Here is a 17673-nt window from a genome sequence, read left to right on the forward strand (position 1 = left end):
CCAGCTTAGGCTGTCTCTACCCAAGGCAGCTCAGTATTAATGTGCCCTGTGTTGAGAGTCCGCCTGCTAATGCAGGGGACGCGGGTTTGTGTCCCGGTCCGGGAAGATCCCACATGCTGCGGAGCGGCTGGGCCCGTGAGCCATGGCCGCTGGGCCTGCGCGTCCGGAGCCTGTGCTCCGCAACGCGAGAGGCCACAGCGGTGAGAGGCCCGCGTACCACAAAAAAAAAAAAAGTGCCCCGTGGCAGCCTTCCAAGAGCCCCTCGCAAAGAACGCAGGCTTTGTCCCGCCAATTATCTGCCTGTGCTGCTCATCCCAGAAGGAAGGAGGGGCTGAGGCCGAGTAGCATCTCTCTTCCAGAGTCCGTTCAACAGTCAGTCAACAACCATTAAGGAGCCCTTCTGAGGCAAATGCCTATTTCATTCACTCTGATCTTTAACCACCTTCTCTCTCATACTATTTCCTAGTTGTCTCCTTCTCTTTCTCTCTGAGTCATTCATTCAACAAAGATGACTTTGGAGCCCGATTTTCTGGGTTTCACCCCAGCTCTTCCACTTACTAGTTCTGTGATCTTGGGCAAACTGTACCTCGGAATCAATTACCCACTCATGGGGTTATTGTAGAGAGCAGATGAGTTAAATATGTAACCTGCTTTGGAGGGTTTCTGGCACATAGCACTGTAGATGTTTTTGCTATTATAATAACCATTACTATGTTCCAGGCATAGCACTAGCTCTGGAGATAAACAGTGACCAACGAAGAAATTCCACCTGCCCTCATGGACCTTACATCTTAGCAGGGAGCCGCATCTTATGATTGTGACAAGTGAAAGGAAGTAGAAGTACACGGGCTGGGAGAGATGTAATGGGGGTGGCACCTGAGTTGAGCTCTCCCCTCCCCAAGGAAGCCTCATTGAGTTGACTTCAGAGGGCGGTGGGAGTTGGCTGGACAAACAGTTGGGGGGGCCTGAGGTGGGAGGAGCATCTGAGGAAGTGAAAGGCCTATGTTAATGGAGTTCTCAAAGAGCAGGGTGGGGAGGAGATGAAGAACCTGAGGGAATCAGGAGTCAGGAGACCTTGGTGTGGGCCACGTAAAATTAGAGTCAACACCAAAGACATGAATCACAAAAGAAATAATTGATAAGCTGGACTTCACTAAAACTAAAAACTTCTGCCCTGTGAAAGGCAAATCAAGAGAATGAGAATACAAGCCACAAACTGGAGGAAACTATTTGCAAAGGATATATCTGATAATGGACTGTTATCCAAAATATACAAAGAACTCTTAAAACTCAACAGTAAGAAAATAAATAATCTAATTGAAAGATGGGCAAAAGATCTGAACAGACACCTTACCAAAGAAGATACACAGATGGCAAAGAAGCACATTAAAAATTACCCTGGGGAATTCCCTGGCAGTCCAGTGGTTAAGACTCTGTGCTTCCACTGAAGAGGGCACGGGTTCAATCCCTGGTCGGGGAACTAAGATCCCACAGGCCACGCCGCACAGCCAAATAAATAAATAATTTTTTTAAAAAGTTACTCTATGTCATATGTCATCAGGAAAATGCTCATTAAAACAATGAAATACCACTACACACTACACATTAGAATGGAAAATACTGACAACACCAAATACTGGCAAGGATGTGAAGCAATAGGAGCTCTCACTCATCGCTGGTAGGAATGCAAAATGGTGTAGCTGCTTTGAAAGACAGTCGGCAGTTTCTTACAAAGCTAAATTTATTCTTACCGTGTGATCCAGCAATCGCACTACTTGGTACCCAAAGGAGTTAAAAACTTACATTTACACAGAAATTTGCACACAGATGTTTATAGCAGCTTTATTCATAATTGCCAAAACTTGGAAGCAAACAAGATGTCCTTCAATAGGTGAATGGATAAATTGTGGTCCATCCAGACACTGGAATATAAATCAGTGCTTTAAAAAAAAAAAAAGAGCTACCAAGACATGAAAAGATATGGAGGAAACAGATCCATGTAACTAAGTGAAAGAAGTGAATCTGAAAAGGCTACATACTGTATGACTCCAACTATATGGCATTCTAGAAAAGGCAAAACTATGGAAACAGTAAAAAGATCAGAGCTTGCCAGCAGTTAATGGGGAGGGAGGAATACGTGGAGCCCAGAGGATCTGGGGGGCAGTGAAACTACTCTGTGTGACACCACAATGGTGGCTACATCTCATTATACATTTGTCCAAACCCACAGAATGTACAACACCAAGAGGGAAGGAACCCTAAGGTAAACTATGGACTTTGGGTGATTAAGATGTATCAAGTTAAGTTCCTCAGTTGTAACAAATCACTACTCTGGTCAGAGATGTTGATAGTGGGGAAGTTATGCATATGTGTGGGTAGGGGGGATTTGGGAAAATCTCTGTACTTTCTGTTCAATTTTGCTGTGAACCTAAAATTGCTCTAAAAAATAGTCTATTAAAAGGAGGGGACTTCCCTGGTGGTCCAGTGGTTAAGAACCTGCCTTCCATTGCAGGGGATGCATGTTCGATCCCTGGTCTGGAAACTAAGATCCCACATGCCTCAGGGCAACTGAGCCTGTGCTCTAGAGCCCGTGTGCCACAACTACTGAGCCCACGTGCCCTAGAGCCCGCACACCACAACTAGAGAGAAGACTGCACACACTGCAACAAAGATCCCACGTGCCGCAACTAAGACCTGATGCAGCCAAATAAATAAATAAATATTTTTTAAAAACAGGAAAAGGAGAAAAAAGTCAACCAAGGCAGCAACAGTGGAGAGGGAGAGTGAGAGGGAGCCAAACTGAATATGTGAACGATGAACTGGGGTTAAGGGAGAGAAGAGGCTTGAGGGTGACTCCCTTGTTTGGCCCCAGGCCCTGGGGGTTTGATGAGGGTCTGTTGGGGGAAGAGCCAGCCTGGGAGTGTGATGTGATCATTTCTGCCTTAGACATGCTGGGTTTGGAAAGTGTGTGAAACACCCAGGCAGGGGTATCCAGAAGGCATTTAAATTTATGGCTCTGTGTTGTACGGCAGAAACTAACACAACATTGTAAAGCAATTATACTCCAATAAAGGTGAAAATTAATTAATTAATTCATTAATAGCTCAAAACAACAAGGTCCTACTGTATAGCACAGAGACCTATATTCAGTATCCTATGATAAACCATAATGGAAAAGAATATTTTTTAAAAAGGGATGTGTGTGTATATATATATATATGTATAACTGAATCACTTTGCTATACAGCAGAAATTAACACAACATTGTAAATCAACTATATTTAATTAAAAAGAAATTTTTTTAATTAAAAAATTTATGGCTCTGAAGTTCAGAGATGGGAGAGGCATGTACATATAAAAGATGGTTTAAGCCAGGAGAGTGGAGAGATTGCCCTGGGCAACATGAAAAGACAGAAAAACAGAGGCCTGGTTTCTGCAGAGGTTACGCATGGTCCTTCTTATGCGTTCCAGCCACACCCTGAGCCCCCAAATTGTGCCTTATTACCAGTCCCCATCAAAGCACAGGCAGCTGGGGCTCCCCTATCTTTAGAAATCTGGTCAGACTTCAGGGCCCAAAGTTTAGGTGGAGTGGGTTTGGCCAACTGAGAGTGGGGATGGAGGAGGGGAGATGCTTGAGGGACAAGGGAAATGTGGCCCCAGCTGGGAGGGAGGGGAGGAGAACAAACAGGAAGGGAAAGAGGTGGTTGAGGGAAAGGAAAGGATGGGCTAAGGTGAGAAGGAAAGACAAGGCCAAACCCACCCAGCATAAATAGCTTTTGTAAAAGAAATCTCCTGGAAGCTAGCATTTACCTGTAGTGGGAAAGGGAGCTTCTTAGCAAATATATGAATGCAGGTATGAGTGTAAGTGCAGGTATGAATATGGATAGCAACGGACATAGAAATGCATGTGGATGCAGATGTAAACGGAGATGGGGACGCGTGGATGTAGTACGCATCCTGGTGAGGAAAAGAGCACTGGGGAAAAGGGCTAAAAATAAGCAAATCGCTGGTCTACCATCCTAACAAATCTGTTTTCATTTCCTTGTGTGCCTTCCCTGTCCATGTACAAGTGTGCATAAGATTTTACCTCCCTGCAATCTTAATGAATACGGAATTCTCCTTTCTGCTCCCCGCCACGTGTACACACACCTGAGAGGCAAGGCCCTCGGCAGTCGTCTGCTTTGGCCAAATGTTTCAGACTCTAACATTAGAGTCAATTACCAGCTGAGGGAAGCAAAGCTGTGCCTCACCCAGCAAAGTCCCGGACACCAGAAAGCAAACTCCTCCTGGAGTCATCTCCTCCTGGCAAGTCCCCTCCCCCTCCTAACACCCCCACCCCAGCTCCGACCCCACCCCAAGCTGGGCCCGCTCTGCGTTTGTCTTGGCCTCGGCTTTGAGTTTCCCCATCCTTCCTCCTCTGAGTGCCCACTGCTCCCCCCAGGCTCCAGTCACTCACTCCTCCCCCAGCACTGCATTGCCTCCCCCCGCACTAGGTTCCTCCATCCGAGGTAGCGGGCAGGTTTTTCCACAGTTGATGGTCCCTTTGCAATCCCTGCTCTTCCTTCCTGCTCTGAGCAGCTGGGAAAGCCAGCGACTCTACGTCTCATGTAAGCGCTTTTCCATGTCATGTGCAATCTGTGTGGTATCAGTTTTACTGACTGCATGTCCTCCACCTAACCATTGCCTAGGGTTGGAAATGTTGGGCAACTACTTTTTTTAAAAAAGGGAGGGTGGGCTTCCCTGGTGGCGCAGTGGTTGAGAGTCCGCCTGCCGATGCAGGGGACACAGGTTCGTGCCCCAGTCCGGGAAGATCCCACATGCCGCGGAGCAGCTGGGCCCGTGAGCCATGGCCGCTGGGCCTGCGCGTCCAGAGCCTGTGCTCCGCGATGGGAGAGGCCACAACAGTGAGAGGCCCACATACCGCTAAAAAAAAAAAAAAAAAAGGGAGGGTTTTCCCCTTGAAAGCGTTCCCTATGAGCCTGAGACATGGGGAGGGGCGCGCTTCTCCCGATCCTTGGGCAGTTACATCCCAGAACTGTGGAAAGCCCGAGACAGTGGGATTGACCCGTGTCCTGCCTTATCTGACCTATTTCCCTGTAGCCCCAGGGGAAGCCTTGGAGAGGGCCCCAGTCCCAGGGACACTTGGATCACTATCGCTCGATTTGCCACATTGCTTTATAGATGCCTCAGGATCCTCCCTCCTCTGGTCACCACGAGGACCCTAAGGGCCGGCCATGTTCTCCTCATCTCTCTGCACAGCCCTCAGCTCAGTCCCGGGCACATTGTGATATGAATACACAGAGCAAACACGAAGGGAGCACTTGCTCTCTGCCATGCACAAGCGCCTTACGCACATTAATAACCTAAGAGGTAGGCCACTAGTATGCCCATTTTACTGATGCTGAGACTGAAGCCCAGAGAGGTTAATTAACGTGCCCACAGTTATATGGGAAAGAGAGACCCAACTCATTTTCAGGCTCCTGAGTTTCTAGGTGAAACTTCTCTGAAACATTCATATAGCAGCAGAAATCTGGAGCCAGCTCCAGGTCTGGAAGGGATGGCTCAGAGGAAACACTGCCCCCAGCTCTGCTTCTGTTGAGCAATAGATGGCCTCAAAGTATTTAGAATTTCCCCAGAGTGAAGTAATGATTATAAATACCTTTATTACAATAGGACTTGCACTGCTTTTACATAAACTTTTGAAAGCACTTTCCTATCAAATCTCTTTTTATGTTCTGTGAAGAAGGCAGGGCAGGTGTCCTTTCTATTTCTGTAAAGAACCCAAAGCCCCGAGAGAGGGGACTTATCCGAGGTCACAGCATGGTGAGGGCAGGAACGGTGTCCGTGAGCTGGAAAGGCTTTCAGAATAGGATGGCGCCCGTCTTTACTTGTGGAAGAAGCCCTCCTTTTGCCATTTGCTCTTGGCTTGAGGCCTCTGTGCTCAGGGCCCAGGTCTCAGGCCCGGCACTGCCTGTACACCAGCCTGCCCCCTTCTTGGAGGCAGAGGCTGAATTGCCAGCACTCAGGATGGTGCCAGGTTGGCACAGGTCTCCTCTGCCTCAGTGGCTGCACCCTGCAAAGCCAGCTTTATGAAGGAGGACCAGCAGTTATTTCCCACCTAAAACACTTGCAAACACCAGACCCTAAAGTGAGCTTGCTCGGTGGGACCTGCCTGAGTAACTTTGTCAATCTGTCATAGAGAAACCGGCCCCTCCACCCAGAATGTGGCTGAAACCAGAGCCTGGGTGTCACAGCAGCCTTACCGCCACACCTGTAAGTCCAGGCTGAGCTGGGAGGGGGCACAGAATGAGACAGACAGTCCCCGGCTTCTCAGGAAAATGCGCAGTTGGGATGTCTGTACAGTAGTGCATGTGCACGCTTGGGAAACCCCCACCAGATGTAGGGGAATCCTAGAGGGTTGGCTGCCCAGCAGCTTCTTTTCTAGAAACTGCACATCCACATGGTTACAGCGAGACTCCCAGGGGCCATGTGCCTTTCTCCCCAGCCCCCACTTCCAGCTACATGATTGGACCAGCAGCAGAAGCCCATCTGAGTTGGGCCAATCGGAGTTCTTCCCTGAGAATTTGGATTTAGAACCGAGAGATCCCAGCAAGGTCTGGTTTTCTCACAAACAAGACGGATATAAACTTCAAGAATGTTGGTGCTGGCCATTTTCCTCCATATAGGCAAGGATACAGAGGAAGGCAGTCTGTATCAGGAGAAAAGAATGAGTCCGACCTGAAAATGAAAAGAGAAGGCCCAGTAGCATTTACACCCTTGGGTTCTCTGATACTCTAAGATTCTTCTAACAAAGGCACCATTTTTGCTTAGAGTTGGTTTCTGTTAATCGCAATCAATAAAAAGTGAATATAGGGCTTCCCTGGTGGCGCAGTGGTTGAGAGTCCGCCTGCCAACGCAGGGGACACGGGTTCGTGCCCCAGTCCAGGAAAATCCCACATGCCGCGGAGGGGCTGGGCCCGTGAGCCATGGCCGCTGAGCCTGCGCGTCCGGAGCCTGTGCTCCGCAACGGGAGAGGCCACAACAGTGAGAGGCCCACGTACCGAAAAAAAAAAAAATTAATATAGTACAACTCAGTTGTTCTCAACCAGGGGTGATTTTGTTCCTCAGGGAACATTGGCAATATCTGGAGCCATTTTTGGTTATCATAACTGCAACTACTCATCCTACAGTGCACAGGACAGCTCCCATAACAAACAGTTTTTCAGCACAAAAGTAGATGGTAGCAAGGTGGAGAAACCCTGGTGTGACTGAATGTACCATGTATGTCTAAGGCAAGAGCATCATCATATAAAAGTAAGTTCTCTGGGCTTCCCTGGTGGCGCAGTGGTTGAGAGTCCGCCTGCCGATGCAGGGGACACGGGTTCGTGCCCCGGTCCGGGAAGATCCCACGTGCCGCGGAGCGGCTGGGCCCGTGAGCCATGGCCGCTGAGCCTGCATGTCCGAAGCCTGCGCGTCCGGAGCCTGTGCTCCGCAACGGGAGAGGCCACAACAGTGAGAGGCCCGCGTACCGCAAAAAAAAAAAAAAAAAAAAGTAAGTTCTGTGTCTCCATTTAAATGGTAATATTCTGGTGGTGAGAGTTCTCAAGCATTGAGAGTGAGAGGAGTGTGGGTTAGTGCAACCTCTCAGAAGAATCATTTAACAATACGTATATCAAGATCCTTAAAATGTTCACTCTTAGATCCAGTAATTGACTTTGTAGAATTTATTTGTGGTAGAAATTCTTAATTCAGAGATATACACAAATATTTATACGGAAGGATGTTCATTGCAGCTTTATAATGGTGAAAAATCTTAAATATCCAACCATTGCTTATTGGTTACATAAATTACGATACATTCATGTCACAGAATAATATATGTAGCACTGAAGATTATGTTTGTAAAGTTTACTTAATAACAGGAAAATGCTCATTATGTTAACTGAAAAACAAGAATATAAAAATTTTGATACATATATGCTGTAGGGAAATGTATCAAAACATTAATCATGGTTATATCTAGAGAGTAGGATCACAGCTAGGTTTTGTTTTCTTAATTTTAAGAAATATTTTCCAATTTTTCTACAATGAAACATGTATTACTTTTATAATTAGGAAAAATTAATACCAAAAATGAATCCTAAAGTCAGAATTGAGGACAGTGTAGATTTATTCAGTTATCCAAAAATAAATATATACATCAAGAACCTTCCATGTACCAGACATCGTGAACAAAAGACAAGGCCCCTGCCCTCGCTGGGTTTCTAGTAGAGAAGGGGAAGCAGCCTGGAGTTTCCAACCACTTTCAAATTCACCCTCATAGAAATCCTTTAAAAAGACTTCATTATTAATAGTTAAATATCTACCATTTATTGAGAGATTATTGTAGAAGTACTAGATGTCTTACAGTTTGGATCTCATGATCTCTGCACAACACCCCAGAGAAATATGGTCAAGTCTTGGTCAAGGTCACGTGGCTATTGGCAGTGGTCAGGATTCAAACCAGACCCATTTATGCTGTGAACAAATTACCTGTCCACTCTGCTCCCTTCCTCAGTGACTGAGCATTTGTGAGCCTGAACCAGGTGAGGTGGCAAATGGGGGTCCTCAAGGAGATTTTAGAAAGGGACATGCAAAGTAGGCCACAGACCAGGTATCAGGCTAACGGGCCAAGGGTCAGTTGTTTGTAGTGTCAGGGAAGGCGGCAGAGTCAGGGGTCAGCAACACTGTCACAGCGGTGCTTGAAGCATCCCATGGGAAGGAAGGATGAAAATCTCCCTCTTCCTTGGTGATGGAGAAGCCCAGGACAGGTGGGAGTGGAGAGACTGGGAAGCCCCAGCAGTGAAGCTGCTGGCTTGTGATCAACGGGTTAACTTTGTGAACTGAATTAAGTAAAAAGAGTGGATGCCTGGAGTGGAGCAACTTGGTTGGTTTGTGCCCAGGACAGAGGGGACGGTATCTGCACTTCCAACAGCTGGCTGACCGGGTAAAACACTTCCCTCAAAGCCCAGGTCACTGCGGTTGGCGGGGGCGTCCTGGCGCCTTCAGTGGCAGAGGCAGAAGTGGAGAAATACCAGGCAGCCTGAGCTGATTTCCAATCACAGTCTGGCTCCTTGGTTCAGATATTTTGTCCTGAGAGGCAGAGAAATTTCCAGGAAAAAGCCCCAGGCTAGGAACCCAGAGGCCTGAGTTGGAACCCCAGGTGGACCTCATGTCAAAGGACCAGACCTTGTCACATAACCCCCTGAGCGCCCATGTCCTCAACTGCAGACAGAGAATCACAGAGCCCTCCCTGCCCCTCCCGAAGAAGCCAGTTCTCTTGGGGCCTTAGTGTCCCCTTCTGTACAGGGGAGTTGATAACAGCACCTCCTTCTCCCCAAGTAACACATAACACCCGCCCTGAGAAAAAGCCTGGCGCAGAGGGACTTTGCTGCTGCCGCTGCTGTTTTTAGGCTAATTTGAGATAGATGTGGAAGTGCTTTGAGAAACACAAAGCACTCCATGCTCAAATAAAAGGTGTTACTTCCATTCTTCCTTCTTCCCACCTGGGTCCTCAAAACATCCCTCTCCACACCAGGCAGCTGCATTACTCACCGGTACAATCACCCCAAAACCTGCCTTGAGCTCCCTCCTGCCCCATGTTCTCCCTAATCTGACCACCCCTTCACCTGGCTGACTCAGACCCCCTCCCCCTGGCTGACCCTGAACCCCCTCCCCCTGGCTGACCCTGAACCCCCTCCCCCTGGCTGACTCTGAACCCCCTCCCCCTGGCTGACCCTGAACCCCCTCCCCCTGGCTGACTCTGAATCCCCTCCCCCTGGCTGACTCAGACACCCTCCCCCTGGCTGACTTGCTCCTGCCTGGCCCACAAAGCCCCGTTCTGCTTCCTCTGCTCTGGAAGCCTTCCCTGACACCCCCAGACTGGGCCAGGGGCTCTTTCTCTGGGCTTTGCCAGCACCTGTGCTGACTCCTAGCTGAATATGCTGTAATTTTCTGTTTTCACATTTTGTTTTGTTTTGTCTTTTTTTTAGTCTCTTGCCCTCACCAATTCCCCTCCCCTCCCCTCCCCACTCCCGACCCCACCACTATGAGCTCCCCACGCACAGACAGGTGTCCAATGTGTCTTTGTGTCCCTGGAATCTGGTGAAGTCTAGGCATATGATTTTAGGCTCAGCAAATGTGTATGTATTTGAATGAATGGGTAAATAATGTATATGAAATCACTCTTGACAGTCTTAAGAATGATTATTTTTAATAGTTCATTCCACAAATACTCATCGATCACCTGCTATTCTTTGCAAAACCTCTCCTAGGTGCCTTAGGCAATGCACATGAGTCCCTGCCCTCAAGGAGTTTGCAGGGGAATGGGAGAAGCCCTAGTGTAACTTTATTCCCTACGAACTTCAATAGCATATATATATTAGCATAAAGATGTGCTATGAAACAGGCCCAGGTGACGTGGAAGTACAGTGAGGAACAGCTCTGCGGTGGTGGTGGTGGGGGGCGGCTTCGGGAAGGCTTTCTGAAGGAGGGGGTGGCTTGAGCGCTGCCTGTCAAGGAGCCTCGGCAAAACCTGTGGCAGGACCCAACCCTCCCCCAGCCCTGGCCCATTCAGTCTCACAGCCCGGCCCTGCCTCCCTGAAGGCGGCCAGCCCGCCTCAGCTCCCTGAGGCAGCCACCCCGGGACCACAGGGAGCCCTTGCCTGAGACCTCTGAAGCGCCCCCTCTGGCCAGGGCCTCAAGGCCAGCAGAGGCAGAAGTTGGTGGAATAAGGCTTTGGAGATACCAAACCCTGGCCCTGCCACTCACCACTGTGTGGCCTGACATGTTGACTTTACCCAAGGCTCAGTTTCCTCATGCATAAAATGAGGGCAACAATTGTAACTGGTGAGATGGTGACACAAATGAAACAATACATATAAAGAACCTGAAACATTAAAAAAAAAAAACTCTAGGGCTTCCCTGGTGGCGCAGTGGTTGAGAGTCCGCCTGCTGATGCAGGGGACACGGGTTCGTGCCCCGGTCCGGGAAGATCCCACATGCCGCGGAGCGGCTAGGCCCGTGAGCCATGGCCACTGAGCCTGCGCGTCCGGAGCCTGTGCTCCGCAACGGGAGAGGCCGCAGCAGTGAGAGGCCCGCGTACCGCAAAAATACAAACAAACAAAAAAACCTCTATAGGGCTTCCCTGGTGGCGCAGTGGTTGAGAGTCCGCCTGCTGATGCACGGTACGTGGGTTCATGCCCCGGTCCAGGAAGATCCCACATGTCGCTGAGCGGCTGGGCCCGTGAGCCATGGTCACTGAGCTTGCGCGTCCGGAGCCTGTGTTCCTCAACGGGAGAGGCCGCAACGGTGAGAGGCCCACGTGACGCAAAAAAAAACCAAAAAAAAACCTCTATAAATGTAACCTCTTTTTACCTCTAGGATCCATCAAACTGCAGTACTTCTCAGGCAGGGTGGGTCTCTGGGCCTAAAGGGTGTGTCACTCAGACATCTTACAGGCCCTGCCCCTCCCTCTGGTCTTCAGGTTTTTCCTGGGATCCCAGGAAAATGATGCAGGTTAGTAAAGCCCAGACCTCCTAAATTTTACAGGTACATTTAAGAATCTCTCCCATCAGCTGGTCAAGAATTAGCCTGTAATTAGACTGTAGATGTCTGAAAAGAGAGAATGGTCCCATCTGAGCCTCTGACCCTGTGAAGCACAAGAGGGCAGGCGGAATTACCCTAGATGAGGAAACCAGGTCTGGAGAAGGGAAATGACTTGGCCAAGGTCACACAGGGAGCTAGCAGCAGAGTTCAAACCAAATCTACTCCTGCTTCTACCACGTAGAGTTACTATCTAACAGGCTTGATGCCAGGGCTGAAGGCCCCAGCAAATACAAGTCACACCTAGAGCCACGCTACCTAACTCAGGGATTGGTTAGGTTTGGGGGAGATACTTCTGGGAGCTAATCAGAAATGTCTAAAACCCTCAGCAAATAGATCTAGTTCTTAGCTCTGCAACATAAAGCCCTGAGACCTTGAGCATGTCCCTTTCCCTCTCTTGGTCCCCCCCTTCCTCCTTGTGGAATGAGGCAATTTTCCTTGAAGTCCCCAAGATGCCTTGTCCCCTGACTCTCAGGGGCTCCCAGCATTCAGAGGAGGGGGTGTAAGGCCAAGTCTCCAGCCTTGATCTCATTCTCTTTCAAAGAACACAAGCCTTAGGAATATCTGGCCATTCATCCTACTCCCTGCCCCACCCCCTTCCCCTGCCTCCTGCTTCCCAGATGGATCTGTCCCTAGTCCCCTGGTTGTCAGTGCTGCAGCTGGCTGGCGGGGAGGGAAGGAAGAGGCCAGATTCATAACAGCCTTGCCTGTATCTACCAAGTAGATAAATACCCCCACCCACCCCACTCACTCTGCAACTGTATCATCTCCAGTCATCCCTCTCCTCCCTGCACCCCATGCCCCAACCACAGGAGCCTAACAGATTCCCAGGTCAACAGCTCCTTGTAGCTGGACCCTTTGCTGGGGGGATGGGAGCCTTCTGAGCTGCACATCTCAGGGAGAAGACGACTTGGACCTCTGCTTACTGGGTCTCCTCTCTGTTCCATTTGTCCCTGTGCACGAGGTTGGTAGGAACAGTCACAAGTCACCTTGCCTGACACATTAAGGATGACGCAGAAGCCCAGGAACGTTCAATGGCTTGCTCAAGTTCAGGGTAGGAGCAGGAGGGGGAATTCGCTCACTCAGTGTCTGGGAGGCACTTGGCCAGGACACCAGGCCTCCCCTGTACCCACCCCACTCCCGCCATAGCCTCACCCAGTATGGTGGTTGGGTAGATATGGGGGAGGGGAACTCTGTCTTCTAACTCAGTTTGTTGTGCAGATTCAGGGAGAACTCAATTTCAAAACTGCCAGTGAGGCGTGGCAAAGGGGGAAAAGATAAATCAAAGACCACTCACCCTAAAGAAAGGAGGCTTCAGACCCACTGATACACTCCCCCGGCCCCCTGCCAGCTCCCAGAGCCTGACACAACACCCGCTCCTACTGAATCTTTAATTAAAAGAACCAGGCTTACATGGGGATGGGTGCCAAGCTATATAATTAATCTGCACCAGAGACTGCCCCTCCTGGAGGGCTGAAACAGATCAAAGCTCCCTCTGTGGAGCACACACTCTCCAGGGGAGCCAGAAGCAAAAAAAAGATTTGGAAAACCAAAAACATAGATGAGGAAAAAGAGAAGAGTTGGGAGTGAGGGAATGTTTGAGGAATGCTGGACAAGAAGGGCACAGGGCTCCGGGCCACGCTTGTTCCCTTGTGTCTCTCTTCACCCCCGGCCTCAGTGACAAGACAGTTGGTGTCCTCAGCTCCAGGTCACTGCAGCGAGCCCCCTGTCTCTGTCCACCTGACCCAAATGAAGCTCCCTCTTATGACTTTCTTTCATCTCTGTTCGCAGTAACTTACAACCCTCCCTGACCACCCACCTTCTCTTTCAGGCTTCCAGGCCTTTGCAACTGCTGCTTCATCTACCTGGAGCGTCCTTGGGTTGGGTTTTTGTCACCGGCAATCAAGAGTCTAACATAAGAGAATGCTCACCTGGGGGCACGGAGCAGAATGGATAGCTGTTAAGTGTGTGCACTTTGGAGGGAAATTGCCAAATTCAAATCCCTATGCCACCATTTGCTAGCTGTGTGACCCTGGGCAAGTCATTTAACTTCTCTGTGCCTCAGTTTACTCATCTGTCAAATTGGGTTGTAACAGTACCCAACTCACAGAGTTGTCATTAATGAGTTAATATCTGTAAATACCTGATTAGAAGGATACACCATGTAAGCACAGGCCGTTATTACTGCTATGACCACACCCTGCTGGATTGACAGGCAAGGGCTCCTTTGCAATGTAGGTATGTGAGTTACTCATTCAGCCAGATGGGCCATGCCTGGTTCTGTAACCACGGAGCATCCCCTTGTGTGTTGTCCTCCAAGGCCACATCTAAGAGTGGGAGGACTGGACCACCAATGGGGGAGGAGTTAAGTGGGAGAGGACTGTGGACAGAGAGAGAGGGGAGGGCTGGGGAACAAGGGAGTATGCACATGGGACATCTAGGAAGTCCTTGTCTTCCATGTAGTACCAGGAAAGGGACACCCGCAGGCTCTGCAGAGGACAGGGCTGAGCTCTGGTCTCAGCAATCCTTGCAGGGGGACTTCTAGCCCACTGAATGCGGCCTCCTATCCCCACAGCAGCTGGTTTCCTCCTAAAAAGTCTTAAGTCAAATATACCTCGGCACCAGAAGATTAATTTATCTTCAGAGCTCCCCTTTGGTCTATTGGAGGTATTCACAGTCCTTCGACTCTCATAACTTTACTCTGTCTCACAAGAACTCAGACTCCTGGCCTTATTTTGCAAATAGAGCATTTGTCCCCCATCCTTTACCTTACAAATTACTTACAAATTTGCTCCTCCGACTGAGCAAAAACATTTTAATCTGCCCTGTATAGGAAGGGAGGAAGGCAAGTGGGGAATGGGGTAGGATGAGGGATAATTAAATACATTCTGCTACATGAAAGAAGGAACAGCACAAAGCTTTTTTAAAATAATTAATTAATTTAGGCTGCATTGGGTTTTCGTTGCTGTGCGTGGGCTTTCTCTGGTTGCGGCCAGTGGGGGCTACTCTTCGTTGCGGTGTGCAGGCTTCTCATTGCAGTGGCTTTACTTGCTGGGGAGCACAGGCTCTAGGCACTCAGGCTTCAGTTGTTGTGGCACGCGGGTTCTAAAGCGCAGGCTAAGTAGTTGTGGCGCGTGGGCTTAGTTGCTCCGCAGCATGTGGGATCTTCCCGGACCACAGCTCGAACCCGTGTCTCCTGCTTTGGCAGGCGGATTCTTAACCACTGCACCACCAGGGAAGTCCCATAAAGAATTTTTAATGTGCTGCTTTTCCCAGTGAATTAACATAAACAATCCCTCTCTCCTATCTGGTACTCAGTAAATAAGACAGAATGACTGTCTTTCCTTGCTCTGATAAGTCATAAAGTCCATGCAGCCAAGTCAGCAGTAAACCTAGTTTATATGCAGTTTTTGTTTTGGGACCCCAGGCCAAGGTGAAGAAAATATTTGTTGAAAAGAAGTGAGAATGTTCATTCACTGTCTGTGTTTGGTAGTGGGGGGGGGAGTCTACCTGGCTTGGTGTTGGGAACTGAAGGGTGGCCTCCCTCTCCTCCAAATGCAGTTCTCTGGTTTCCAGACAAACCAGGGTTAGGCTACCCATCCTTATGTGGGACCCCACAGGCAGCTCCAGTGAATGACCGCGATGTGGGACCTCATTCCAGCTGAGCACAAAAGTGTGCAGGAAAGAAGGGGAGATTCGGGCAGGACAGGTTCTGGCCTCAGTTGGGCCCTGCTTTACTCATTACAGATATTTCAGGCTCTCCCTAGTGCTGTGACCGGTCTGTCTGTCCTTGGTTCCACCGGGGAATCGCACGCAGATCCTGGTTACTACTTGTACATTGAGCATGCTGGGAGATTCTAGGGACAATAATTTCTGAGTAAATTACCTAAGTGCAGAGGGTCTAACATGGGAGCTAGGAGAGCACAGAGCAGGGACAGGAAGTGGGAATAAGTGATTTGTGCATTAATCACAAAGCAATCAGTGGATGACAAGGGGCCCTGGAGCCACTGGGTCTGTCCAGCTGGACTCGACAGAGGGAAAGGTCACACTTGCTCCATCCATCACCAAGACACCCACATACCTGGCTTCCATGTGCCCAGGCCTCCTGTTTCTGGCTCAGCAGAGATGCTGCTCTGACCTGGCTCATTGTCCTTGATCCTCTGGGCCATCCCAGCACCCACATGCCCTGCCACACCTGGCACAGGCCACGGGGTCCCCTTAGCCAGCACAGTGCAGAGGAGGGCATGGCTTTGGCCAGTTAACCTTTGTAAGGCCAACTGGCCCGAGGCAGGGGAACGCAATCAGACTCACAGGTTGCATCAGACCGAAACTTTCCGGACCACCCAGTTCCAGAAACTGACCTGGAGACTTTCCGGACCACCCAGTTCCAGGAACTGACCTGGGGACTTTCCACCCGGCCCAGGCTTCCCGCCTTTCGAGGGGTGGGACTAACGGTCCCAAGACTGATGAGACCGGCACCAGATATTGCCACGATACCCGAAAAGACCACCAAATAAGGAATACCCTGCGCCCTCCCGGATTCACCACACCCCTTTCCCTTCTTCCCCTATAAATTCTGCCCAAACCCTCGCCCGGGCGGGACTTCTCTGGCCCCTTTCTCTCGGACCAGTGAACCTCGCCCGGGAGCGTTCCCAAATAAAGCTTGTTTAAGCACTCCTCCGTTTTTGGTGCCATTCCTTACAACCTTTAGGAAGCCGTATTGGGGGCTGGCCCTCCTCAGCTCCCGAAGTCTGCATCCTCCTCTTCCTACACCTTGTATCTTCCTGGTTGTCACGGGGCAGGGAGAGAGGGCACATTTCCCACTGCTCTGCCACCAACTCACTCTGCTGATCCTCCCCAGCTTCCTCCTTCTCCTGTCAGGTCCATCCCTACCCCTCAGTCCCGGACAGCACAGAGGACCCTGCTGGAGGGAGCTCCTTGCCTACCTTCCCCAGCTCCTCTCTGACTGGAGAGGAAACCAGGTCTGGAGAAGGGAAATGACTTGGCCAAGGTCACACAGGGAGCTAGCAGCAGAGTTCAAACCAAATCTACTCCTGCTTCTACCACGTAGAGTTACTATCTAACAGGCTTGATGCCAGGGCTGAAGGTCCCAGCAAATACAAGTCACACCTAGAGCCACGCTACCTAACTCAGGGATTGGTTAGGTTTGGGGGAGATACTTCTGGGAGCTAATCAGAAATGTCTAAAACCCTCAGCAAATAGATCTAGCTCTTAGCTCTGCAACTTAAAAGCCCTGAGACCTTGAGCATGTCCCTTTCCCGCTCTTGGTCCCCCCCTTCCTCCTTGTGGAATGAGGCAATTTTCCTTGAAGTCCCCAAGATGCCTTGTCCCCTGACTCTCAGGGGCTCCCAGAATTCAGCAATGCACATGAGTGCATTGCCCTAACGTCTTGGGTCCCAGGTGCAGATCAATTTGTTTCTGACATTATTTTCATGGCCAAGTGTGTTATGCCTTAAAGGGCATTTCCATTTGAACGGGAGCACTGTCTTTGCCCAGATGTGACACTTGGCAGTGGATCTCAGCAGTGGTGACGGTCTGGGGGAGGAAAGAGTCTTGACTATAAGGGCTGATTCATGGTTCAAATCCACAGCTCTGGATTCAGACCCTGGATTTCAATCTGGCACAACAACTTCCTAGCTGTACAACCTTGGGCCAGTCATCTAACCTCTTCTAGTTCCTCATCAGTAACAGGTATAAACATACCCACCTCACAGATCAAGGAGAGGATTTAATAAGTGTATATTTTAAGAACCTGGTACAAGTTTGAAACTGCTCCCCTTTGCATGGTAAGGCTGGTGTTTCTGGCATTGGAGAGGGGGTGAGGGGAGGTTGAATCAAATTGTCCTCTGAAGCTGAATGCCAGGAGGGCAGGTTATTTTAAAGGTACTTGGCCCCGAATATCTATAGCACAGCACCCCTCTGGATTTTCACCATTATAGTCATTTTTCAGGGGAAGCATCATTGTTCCCCTAGGGTCCTCTTGAAATGTGAAAATCCTTGGGAAGTCAA

This window comes from Delphinus delphis, chromosome 1 (genome assembly GCF_949987515.2).
Source record: "Delphinus delphis chromosome 1, mDelDel1.2, whole genome shotgun sequence".
Taxonomy (NCBI): Eukaryota; Metazoa; Chordata; class Mammalia; order Artiodactyla; family Delphinidae; genus Delphinus; species Delphinus delphis.